Source organism: Calidris pugnax, unplaced genomic scaffold (assembly GCF_001431845.1).
Source record: "Calidris pugnax isolate Ruff unplaced genomic scaffold, ASM143184v1 scaffold56, whole genome shotgun sequence".
Taxonomy (NCBI): domain Eukaryota; kingdom Metazoa; phylum Chordata; class Aves; order Charadriiformes; family Scolopacidae; genus Calidris; species Calidris pugnax.
In genome coordinates this window covers 11,400,091-11,412,527 of record NW_015090839.1, presented here as the reverse complement: position 1 = coordinate 11,412,527, position 12,437 = coordinate 11,400,091, and positions in this window count along the sequence as shown.

Sequence of the window (12,437 nt, the reverse complement as noted above, 5' to 3'; positions counted from 1 at the left end):
ATTTCCAAATAACTAGGCCAGAATTACTCCTGAAATCAATGACACTACATCTGGGATGAATTTATTATCTTACATTTATTCTTTGTGCATAAGTCCACTATCTCAAAATCATACTTTGAAAAGAAAATGTAAAATACATGTACCACATTTTCAGTTAAATCCAGGGACCTATAACATACATAGCTTAGAGACAGACTACAAATGAGGCTTGATATACAAGCAATAGCCTGAAGGCAATATTTTTAAAGGATGGAATTCTATGCAAGACATATTTAAAAAAAATAAACTTTCCAGGTTTTACTTTCTACTTCCTATATTGCTTTTACATCATTCTATTTGAACTCCTTTGATTGGCTAAGGGATGAAAGTTTAAGGAAAAAGAGTGAAAAATTATCCATTGTCTGTATAGGATTAGCTCCCACCAACTTCAACGTATACTGGAGGATATCTTCTTTAAGTCCTTTCTGTAACCCTCTTGCCATACTTGGCTCTGAGTTCTACACTCTTTAAAGAAAACTGGTGTTGTCATAGCTGGCTTAGTTCAAAATTACCTTGCATACAGTACTAGAGCTACTTCTTCACTTTAGATACATCTTTAGTTTATATATGGATTTACTTAACTAGACATTTAATCGTAACTTCTTAAGATCACTCTCTGTTGTACGGAGCAGCTTTATATAGCACATGTTGAAGGAATTGTGCATGTAATTTCTCCAAACCTTTATACAACAATGCACTTCAGCTTTGTTCTTGATCCGAAGTAATTTCTGAAATCTTCCATTATACCTAAAAGCAGAAAGGAAACTTCTCATGAATCTTCTATTAAAACCCTAAATTGGGTATTGAACATCCACTAGTCTGTTCATATTTTATCTTTTTTTTTTTTCCCCTTAGAAAAGAAAAACACATTTTGCCAAACAGTTCCTCACTTTTATTTACATGGTTTTAATTTACAACTAAGGTTTTGGCTCTACACTCAACTCAAAAATTTTATGTGGGTGGGAGATTTCCATTAAATCAACATACTTACTTTTCAATGAGGTTAACAGTGTAAAAACAACACAACACAACACAAAACAGAAACAACATCTTTTTTTCTTTCATTCAAATAAGGTGTTATGCCAGACAAAGACAGACATGAAACTTCTATGCAAAAACAAAGCTATGAACTGCAAAACTCAAACAGATCATTAGTGATCAACAATTTCTCTTATTTAAACTTTTGTTTTCCAAACTACAAAATGTGTTCTTCCTATAATATAATAGACTACTCAAACTGATCAATATTCTGTGAAATAAGTTGTCAATAGAAATCCATTTCTTCTTTCTTAGCATGTCAGTCTTGGACAAATATTTTCCAAATTTCAAAATCTGTAAAGGGAAACAAGACCTTTAATTTCTCTATTCCACGAGTTACAGGAGGGTGGCTTTTTTATCTTTTTCCTGATATTAATTTAGAAAATGAAAACCTAGTGTGTAGTTTAGGTTCTTTCAATTTTTTTTTCTTCTCCTTTTCATAAATTTTCCCTGTTTTCACTAAAAAAGCTGTAATTGCTACATAGAGAAAAGGTTGTGGTAAAAAGTTAGATAGCAAGCATAGTTTTGACACAACTGCTGTCTTGTTATTCCAAATGAAACTACTGAAGTTAACAAATTCTTGAAACTTGCCAAGCTCTCCATACTCATAAGGGACTTTTCCATCTGCTCACATCAAAGGAGTGAAGCTTTTTTTAGTTCTTAAAGCCAGGTTTTAGAAGTCAGTAACATAGCTATGAAAATATAGTAATTTGCATATTTTTTGTCCTATATATACATACTTAGATTCACATAGATGTGCTATGACTCTGTCTATAAACCACTACTTTCATTTTATTGTCTGTATGTCTATGTTCACAAAATATGCGTAGCCGTAAAGCAGCCAAATTCTCACAACCTTTGAAATTATTTAGCTTTAGGATTAATACAGATAAGTGCACTCCTGAGAAGCTCAAATTTGCATTCATATTTTTTTGCAGTAGGACGTATCCACTTCCAAGGTTTTCATGTAGTCCTGTCTTTAATTTGAAGGCAAATCAAGGTGAGCAAATCCCTTAGCCTAGGTCATGCACACTGCAGTGGTTTGAATCATATTTTATAAACCATACCTGACTTATTTTAAGGTTCTATGATACCATATGTGCTGCAATCACTTGACAGATGGATATTGATATTTGTTCTCATCTGCATGAACAGTAGCTGAAGCATATACAAAAGTCTTAATGATATTAAAGCTGTGCCATTTAAGATCATATTCAAGCACCTGATGAAACCTCACAGCATGTTTAACAAGCTCCAGTTCTGAATTCTTCATTGTGATTTTGATGTATCATTTGTTGATATTATGTAGCTAAAATTAGAATGAATACAATAGACCTATTATAATAGTATATCCAAAGACTTTATTCCTCAAAAAAGTTAATTCTAAAGGATAGTCAAACCACTAAGACACAAAGAGGAAATATGCAGGAAAACTATAATGCAGGTGTGTTTAAAAAGTTAGAACTGAATCAGAGTTTGATCCACTTCCTGGTGCTAAGGAAGTTGTTATATTCAGAACTTAAAATGAAATAGTGCCTTTCAGGGTAGATATGAGAACAAACCTCTGACATAAAGCTGTCTTCCCCATAGGGGAAGGTTTGCAACAAAGAGTAACTTCAAAAATAGAAGGACAAATTCTGCCCCAGACTAAATAAAGTATTTTTCTAATACAGGAAACCACTGCAATGCTTTATTATACCATGCTTAAAACTCAGTAACTGAGGAAGTATGTTATGCTGGATAATGTCCTGGGGACTCACAACCTTTTCCTGACTCAGTAACTGGGCAATGTAGGACATTGACAGATAGTTCTGGAAAAATTCTAGATATCAACCCGAAGACAAAGCAGATGCTTCCTTCCACTAGAAGTTATTTCTTTTCAGCAAAGTAGGTGGTATACCCACACATTAGTGAAAAGGTCTAGCATCTTCATTAATTAATAGCTTAATGTGAAGTCCTTTAGCTTAGTATAGTGTAACTGAAATGTGGGGATCATTTCCCTTTTAGTAACTGCTGGAGAGACGGTAGTATTTTTTTTTCATATTCTGCAGCAAGAGTCATCAGACTTCAACTGTGAATGGCCTCAAACAAGATGCTTTCCCCTTCTTTGTGTCCCAGTTTAAAATGAGGCTAATGAAACCTTTCTTTTTTTTTTTTTTTTTTTTAAATAAAGATCTCTGGAAACTAATGATGAAAATTACTGTAAAAGAGCAAGATTATTTAATTTAGCCATAGTTTTTTGGTAGTTAATGGTAGTTATTAAATCAGATACTGGGAAAGAGATGACATTCTTGTTATCATCCTTGAGATCATTGTTATCAGATTTACATGATATTCAACAGGGACACTAGATCCCACTATACACACATATTTTGTTCAGTTGGCAGATTTATGCTACACCTATAATATACATTATAGAGTAGGGAAGAAATCCTGAATTAATTACAAGTTTCTTCTGTTTTGCTACTGGTACCCATACCAGAGTTTGATTAGACCTAGTGTGAGCACTCTTTTATAACACGTGATGTGTATACACATTGAAACTGTGGCTCAACTGTAAGCCAAAAGACTGCATCGTACAGAAAATAAACTTTGTTAATAAGAGAGATAAAAACTAGAGATGAAAAAAAAAACCCTCTAGCAAAGCCTCTACTCTCAGATTCAGGTCAAACTGTTCAGATGATTACACAAACATTGCTGAGCTTAATTCCGGTACTACTTGTCACTTTCCTCTTTCCTATTCTCCATTCTCTCCCCAGCTATTCAACCTGCTAAAGTGTGCCATTCTCCTATTTCCCACAGGAAATATTTTCTAGATGGGTGACATAACCTTTCCTAAACATGAATTTATTTATGCAAAAATGACATTCTAGGAAGACCTCGTAACTTTTCCAAGTGTCTTCAAAATTGAACTTAATATCTTAACAGGCTCAGAAACTTACAGGTGCCTAACTGCTGTGGTATGTCTGCCTATCTGTTAAATAAATTATTCTAAAGAATCTAAAAAGCCATAGCTTAAGTCCTTGTAAAGATTAATGAACAAGTTTACACAATGTTGATCTGGGAAAAGTAAATAGTATTTCCAGTGGCGGGGAGGGGGAAGACAGAGAGAGAGAAGATTCTTTAGGTCTAGAAGCGGTTTTACTTCCAAAGTTTCTGAGAAGAATGAAAGAACCACATGCAGCTTTGTAGAGAGAGACCTTGGAGTTTGGTGGACAACAAATTGACCATGAGCCAGCAATGTGCCCATGTGCCCAAGAAGACCAATGGTCTCCTTGGGTGCATTAAAAAGAGCTTGGCCAGAAGGTCAAGGGAGGTCACCCTCCTCCTCTACTCTGCCCTGGTGAAGCCAGATCTGCAGTACTGCATCCAGTTCTGGGCCCCTCAGTCCAAGAAGGACAGGGAACTACTGGAAAGAATCCAGCAGAGGGCTACAAAGATGATCCAGGGAATGGAGAACCTCTTTTACAAGGAAAGGCTGAGAGACCTGGGTCTGCTTAGCCTAGAGAAGACTGAGAGGGGATCTTATCAATGCTTATAAATATCTAAAGGGTGGAGTCAAGAGGATGGGGCCAGACACAAGCTGGAACACAGGAAGTTCTTTCTAAACATGTGGAAAAACAGTTTACTTTGAGGGTGACAGAGCTCCGGAACAGGCTGCCCAGACAGGTTGTGGAGTCCCCTTCTCTGGAGATATTCAAAACCTGCCTGGATGCATTCCTGTCCAGCCTGCTCTAGGTGAACCTGCTTTGGCAAGGGGGTTGGACTGGATGATCTCCAGAGGTCCCTTCCAACCCCTACAATTCTGTGATTCTGTGTTCACAATGGCACTTATCTTACCATCCCAGAGTCAAATGAAAATATGAATCTCTAATCTGTACTTTTATCACCTCAACAAAGCATGAATTTTTTGATTCACTTTCTATTCAGACATTGAGGAGGGAAAGGTAGTGAGCTAGACAGCTGTCAGTTTATTGAATTTTTACTAGAAGAGGTTTACATCCTTTTATTCTATAAATGTTCATAAATACCTTTTTAATTCCTCACCTAAAGTTTCCTCAGTCTGTTTGTGGAAGGTGTCCACAAATACTATGCCAGCCTTCATTGCTTTTCCACAGCTGTGTAGCCTCCTGGCAAGCCTCTTACCACCATGCTTTGAACTATATCGATAGGATTTGAGCGACATTATACTAATGCACATAATAATTCACATATAGGACAGAAATCATGTGAGCAAATGCTAGTCTGAGACAGTCTACATACTTGTTATGTAGAACTACAGATTTCTACATAGCTACAGTTTCAACTTCATTGCCTGCTTAACTACTGACTTCACTGGAGCATTTTTAAACATAATAACTGTACACAACATAATATTGTCATTCTACCAACAAAATGTGAGATATAGACCACATTAGTGACAACACAGGTGAGACTGTTCAGAGACAGATAAAGACGTGTAATCATACACTTTGGCATATATTGCATATATGAAATACTTTAAAATAATTATATTTAACATTCAAGTATTATATGAGCTTATTAAATAGGAACAGTGACATAAAAAAATCAATTTTGTCCTTGATTTCCCTGTATACCTAAAGGGCAACAACTGTAAATCTGAATATTTTTTTTAATGTCATGATGTTTCCAAAGCTAAATCCCTTGATTATTATTATTGATTTCCAGCAGCCACTTTTTTAATTTAAATGTAAATCTTTTCAACTTTACCCTTTGTATTTAAAGCTGCATCTCTTTATATCTATCCTCAGCACTGTCAAAAACTGTTTCCCTAAAGAAGATGAATCAATAATAATTTACCTTGTAGTATTGTGCTAGCACACCCTTTTAATACATGGATTATGTCCTTTGACTTGTACCTTGCTACAATGAAAATGCTTTTGGAATGGATGAAGATCAGATTGGATACTGCTAGGACTCTGGCACAATAGCTTGTACCTATTTATAAAAAGAAAAATAATGATAAAGCAAAGCCTCTGCCAAGGAATGTTAATTTAAATAGATATACCTACAGATATATAGATACAAGAAAATTACTACAAATTTTACCAACCAGCATAAGCAGAAATGAAGTTTTCTGTTCCAATCTTATATGAACTCATTTAAAATTAGAAATTAATTTTACTAGGAATTCTGAGAACTGCAAATGTTTAACTTAAATATTCACTAGCAGATGGAATGATAAAGCCAAATCCATTTGACCATATATTTTTGATACATCTCCAAAAGCTAAAAATTTTATTAAGTGTTTGATATCAGCTTTCTGCTTTTGTTCCAGGGCCTAAAGACCTCCAAAATGCTACAAATGGTTATGATTACTTAGCTTCGCTCTTGTTGTGAAAATGTCCTAACCTTTCGGAAAATTTCCTTTTTTTATTTACAAAGACAAAACAAATAGTAGAATGTTAACAAGTCATAGAACAATTAGCAGATCAATATGTGAGTAATTTTCCACAATATCACCATCTCTGTATAAAATATATGAATCTTCAAAAGCTTCTTTACCTCCTAGATGATGAATCTCAATAACCCAGTAGGATTTAGTTGTCACTTGTGCAAAGCTAAAAATGTGACTCGACAAGTAAGCTAATTGCATGGGGAATCACAATGCTCTTTACTGGTGCAATTTCTTATTTTCCATTGCTTGTTAACACTTTGAAATACTTGTTTTCTTATTAATATGCTGGGGATTTTGTTTATTTTGTTTGGGTTTTGGGGTGTTTGTTTGTTTGTGGGGTTTTTTAATGAAACTGGAGATATCAGCACATTCATTTCAGGATTCTGTTGTTGAATATTCTGTTTCTCTTCTAAGGTTTACTGGATTTCCCAAGTCTTGAGGAATGCTATAAATGGTGTTGCTTTATGACAGCTCGTATTGAAAAATGGCAGTTTTCTTTAACAGCTGGGATATGGTTGCTGTAGTAGACATAATGTGAGTGCAGTGCTGTTTTTTTTAGTAGTTAACTAGCATTCTTATTGTATTTTGAAGGTGAAAAATGTCCAGACAGGTTTGCCATAGACTTAATTTGAAGTTCCTCTTGTTTTCAATAGGATAGCAGGATTGTCAACTTATATATTTCAACCAATTTTGATACATCCTCAGAATTATCTACAGATTCTGTACAAATAAGACCTTTCTAATACCTCTGTTGAGAGAAGGGCTGCAAAATGAACTCCTTTCTTTTGAGCTGTCAAAGAATCGACACAGCACGATCAGTGTAAGAGCTTCTTTACTTTGAGGGTGACATAGCTCTGGAGCAGGCTGCCCAGACAGGTTGTGGAGTCTCCTTCTCTGGAGATATTCAAAACCTGCCTGGATGCATTCCTGTCCAGCCTGCTCTAGGTGAACCTGCTTTGGCAAGGGGGTTGGACTGGATGATCTCCAGAGGTCCCTTCCAACCCCTACAATTCTGTGATTCTGTGAAGTGTATTGTCATTTGAAATGGAGGTGCCATTTATTATTTCCTAAATACATATGCGTGACTGGATAGTTCTCAAAAAGTTATATAGCATGTACTAGAGAAAAGGGCAAGTAAGGCTGAGTACATTAAGAATTTTATGCTGTGTCTAGCAAGAATAGGTTCAGAGCTCAGTCAAGTCATTTGGAAGTCTTTGGTTTCGGGGTGGAATGGTTAGTCAGTAAAAGAGGGAATAATGTAGATTTCAGAGGCAAAGCTGATGATGTGAAAGACAGTATAAAGACTTTAAACATTTTATGATGTTATCCTGTAACAGCAAATAATAGCAAAGAATTCTTCTATTTATAATCCTCAGTATTTATCTTCTCCACCTCAGCTACATCATTATCAGAAGAGGAAGAATCTACAAGGATTAAAAAATATTTTTTATCTGGTCACTGTTATTTTCTCCTAATTCTTACATTAAAATGTCATTTTGATAGTAGTAAATTCTCCTGGAACATGCAGAAGCCACTAGAGGTTCAGTTCTGAGAGATTTTATAGTCTTAATCAAATTTTATATATATATGGGTACTGTGATTATAATATAATAAAATATAGTAAGTATTTCCCAGTTTTATCAGTAGAAAGGAAAAACTTAGGACCCTCAGAAAAAAAGGTTATAAAATAAAAAGTAATAGTATGTGAAACAGAGAAGAGGTCCCAAAACAGTTGAAGGAGTAGATGGTAGAATGTTTTATAGCTGCATGAATTAAGACAGATAGATTTTTCATGGTCTATTGCAGAGGCAGAGGAGGGATATAACCCTTTGTTTAGGAGTAGATCTGAAACAAAGCACTACACGCTATCAACATCCAGCCTTAAATCTGAAGTACTGACAGTGAAAACTCTGCAGGCATGCAATGTAGCTACCTTTTATTTACCACACTCAGTAGATCCTAAGATGCTGCTAAATTGGATGAGGTGATGGGAAGAAAAATTGAAAAAGTAAAAAGATCAGCAAACTAGAAAAATGAAATTGAAAGAAAAAAATGCTTATAAAAAGGGAGGAACTAATAAAACAAGAATTTCCTCTCATATCCTTATATTAAGCCTTACATTAGCTGCTACAAGGTTTCTATATTTTATTTATAAAAAGTAATATTTTTTAATTTGTGGAAAAAAATATACTTTTTAAAAAGTAGTTTGTCTAGCATATGGAGAGAAGCCACAGTGAGCCTGTAGCAGATTATATAGGAAAAAGATATGGTTTTGTCACTGCATCATATTTTGCTGGTGAATAGAGGTTGTTAACAATGTGAAACAGTGTTTTATAACTTCAGAACAAAATCAGTGAAATGGAAGGAAAACAAGTTGAAAGTCAATTGAGGTAACAGAACTGCTGATTTGCCTCAGCATGTTTTTACTGGATCCATGCTGCTTTGAATATTCCATTCAATTTACTGAAATCATCAATGTCTTGTACAATGACATACAAGAAAGTAAGGAATTTATTCTATAACTTGTTATTCAAGTATAAATGCATGCAGGGTACAAGAGATCTGGAAAGAGAGCAAGTTGTCTAGGGCATATCTAAGAGGTTCAGTCAATTCTTAGGTATCTCATGGAACAATACTGATTTTGAGAAAAAAATGGAAAGACAACCAATCTCAACGTTTCTGTATGATCATGGGATGCATCACAATATCAGAAAGACTCAGCAGAAGGAAGAGTACTATGCATACCCACCCTTTCAAGTATTAAATGCTCAAGCATCCCTAAAGAGAACAAAATTAAAGTAAGTTCAGAACATGTGAGCAATTTATAAAAGATCATTTTTATCAGTAGAAGTAAATTTTTTTAAAATGACGAATGGTGAGATCCAGCAAAGGACTTGGGACATATATCATAGAATCATAGAATCGTCTAGGTCTAGACAGCTGTCACAGAAACTTTAATGGTGCCTAGGCTACATCCTTGTCTCACTTTTTGACTATCCAATATCTTTGGAACTGGAGTTGTACTTCTGCACATGCCACTAGAACTGGTTTGGGCAGTTAAATACCTAGTCTGGCAGAGTGTCAGGTTTGGCTTTCTCATGAAGTGGAAGCTGAGGATCTGCTAATTTCTCTTCTTAACTTCGTGTTCAAGGGAAGGTGACGCTGCTGTTGATTTGTCCACATCTGTTTTATTTTGTCCCAACACAAGCAAAGAAAATTTTAAAGCAAAGAAAATACAAAAACTGAGGTAATGAAATATGCTGATAGCTTAACATCCTGACAGTGTGGAAAGTACATCTATAGATCTCTCTGTTCAGAAGTGGGTTTTGATCTAGGGACAGAAACTCAGATCTGACCATTTACATTATTTGAGAAGAAATATAGAGTGTGTATCCAACTCAAATACCTCTTGTGTTCACAGATTTTCAAAATTATTTTGCTGTAAATCTGTGAAGAATATGTTGAATCAAATTATAGTAGAATTATAATACTTTTCTAATTCTTTGAGATGTCCCTATATTTAGAGATAATGCACATTACTTCCCTATGGAAACTGATTAGCTCTTCCTTAGATGAATTTTACTTTCTGGCAGTCTCTAGTAATAAATAAATTTATCTTCCTTTTTTTTTTATCACAGCAAGAATAAGTACTTTCAAGACAAACATTAATCAGCTGGTGAATTCCAGTATTATTCACTAATCCATTCCATATCCAGCCATTCAAACATCAGATGTTGCAGAATTATTCTTTTACTACTTGTTATTCTCAAAAGGGATAGTATTTCTTATTTGTGTTTTCATTACATGAATGCAATATGGACCTGTGCTACACATAATTACTTAAAACCTTGCACTTGCAAGTACCTTCTCTTAATGTGGGCACATAAATTGTCATCCTGTAGTCCAACGCTGTCAGAAGAATGTAGAAGAACCATCTCCCTCAAAAACCTAAATTAATGTAGACAACCAGTATGCTTTGTGTAGCTAAAGGATTTGGAAAAAGAACAGAGAGTGAGAGAAAAAATAAACATTCTTATAGTATAGTATATGAATAGAATTGACAAACAAACCAAATCTACCAAAGTTTAGAAATAACATAATTGGCATGAAAGGGCTAAACATTGTCATGTAACTGGGTACAGAGCCAGGGAAATGTTGTGATACAATAGAATTATAAATTAGGGGCTTTTTCTAAACTTATTCTAGCACAGAAACGAGTGCATTCTGAACACTAAGTACTTAATAACTAAAGCTAAGATGGTTGTTAAGTATGTCAGAATAAACCCCAAACTACTAAGTTATATTTTAAGTATATGTCAATGTCCTTGCTAAAGGCACATGAAACCTCTCAAGTAAGGGGCTTACTTCAAACACACAAACACACAGAGAAAAAAGGGCAAATCGAAATCTCTTCTTCATTCAAAGCAGGAAGCTGTCTCCAAAGGATAGTTCCAAGAATGCAGACATGCATGAGAAAGAACCATAAATTAGCAGGTGGAAAGAATGGCACACAAAGGGCTATTAAATGATTTTGTGATAGCTAACTTCTCAATAGAGTTGAGTGAAACCAAAAGCCCTGTGAAAGCATTCATGCATGGAGAAGATGTATTTCTGAGAGACTTGTAGGTTGGGGGTAGGGTGCAGAGGGGGCATTAATTAGAAACTGTTGCCAGGCGAAATACATGAGGTAAATTCCCCTCTGAGGTGGTGTTTCCATGTACAGACAAAAAGCCCACTCACCTAAAAGACATTGCTATAGTAATGCCACTGAAGCTTTTATACATCTTGAAAAAAAAAAAAAAAAACCAACCAAAAAATCATTACAGGAGCAAGAAGAAAGAGAATGTAAAAAAAACATGAAAGCACATTAAGATGCCAGAATGTAAATAGTTTCCTCTCGCCTGAGCCTCTTAAACATATATCTAAAGTTAATGTAGCTTCCCAGTGAAGCCAGTGATCTTATCTCATGTTTTCAGCAGTCCAACACAGCCTCAGAGGCACACAAAAAATTAGTACTCATTGCTGTTATCTTTTCTTACCTAAAGAAAACACAGCATTGATGAATAAGAAGAAAACCATTGTGCCTGTCTGATAAGACAGCATCCCTCCCAGCATTCTGTCTCTGTAAAGTGCAAATGAACACACTGGAGAATGAAGAATTGGAAGTCTCAGTTTTGGGCTAAATTATTAGAAAGAATACAAGGTAGGATCAGTAAAAGCCTAAAGCTACAAACCTTTGGAAAATCATATCCAAGGCATCAAAAAAGATTAAGTGACCTACATCGGCAGTACATTCTGAAAATTCTTGGTGCCTCCATTTGATATGTGCAAAGCAAAGGTAAAGACAAAAACAGACTGGGCCAGCTGTAGATTTGAAACTGTAATTTCTGTTTACTGACAGGAGTGATCTACCCTTTCAAACTGAACCTCTACCTTTAGACAGAAAGGATTAGAGAGCAATAGCAAAAAAGGTTTGCAAACACATAACTGCATTTGTTGACATGACATGACTCATTAAAATCAGTTGCATTACTTTTATTTTCTATAAATGCAATTTTCATGAAGTTCAAAAGAAAATACAATATAAAGAATGTATTTTTTTAAAGAATGTGAGAAAAATAATAGTCTTGCTGAAGGAAAACGGAAACACTTACTTTTCTGCTATTCAGTTTTGCTGTATTCACATTTGTTTCTCAGTGAGCTTTTTGCTGAAATCCCTAAATTGATGAGACATAAAGAAACACTGTCTTATGAAGTATCTAATTCTAGAAACCAGGTTATATAAACTCATATCAGGTACATATAAAGTAGTCATCATTAAACAATGATGTTCTAAGTGTATGTGAATGACGAACTGTAAAAATACTCCCAAAACTCACAAAAGAGCCAGTAATAACTCGATTTTCTGATGCATTGGAAAGAGCAAAAACACCTGTTTAAA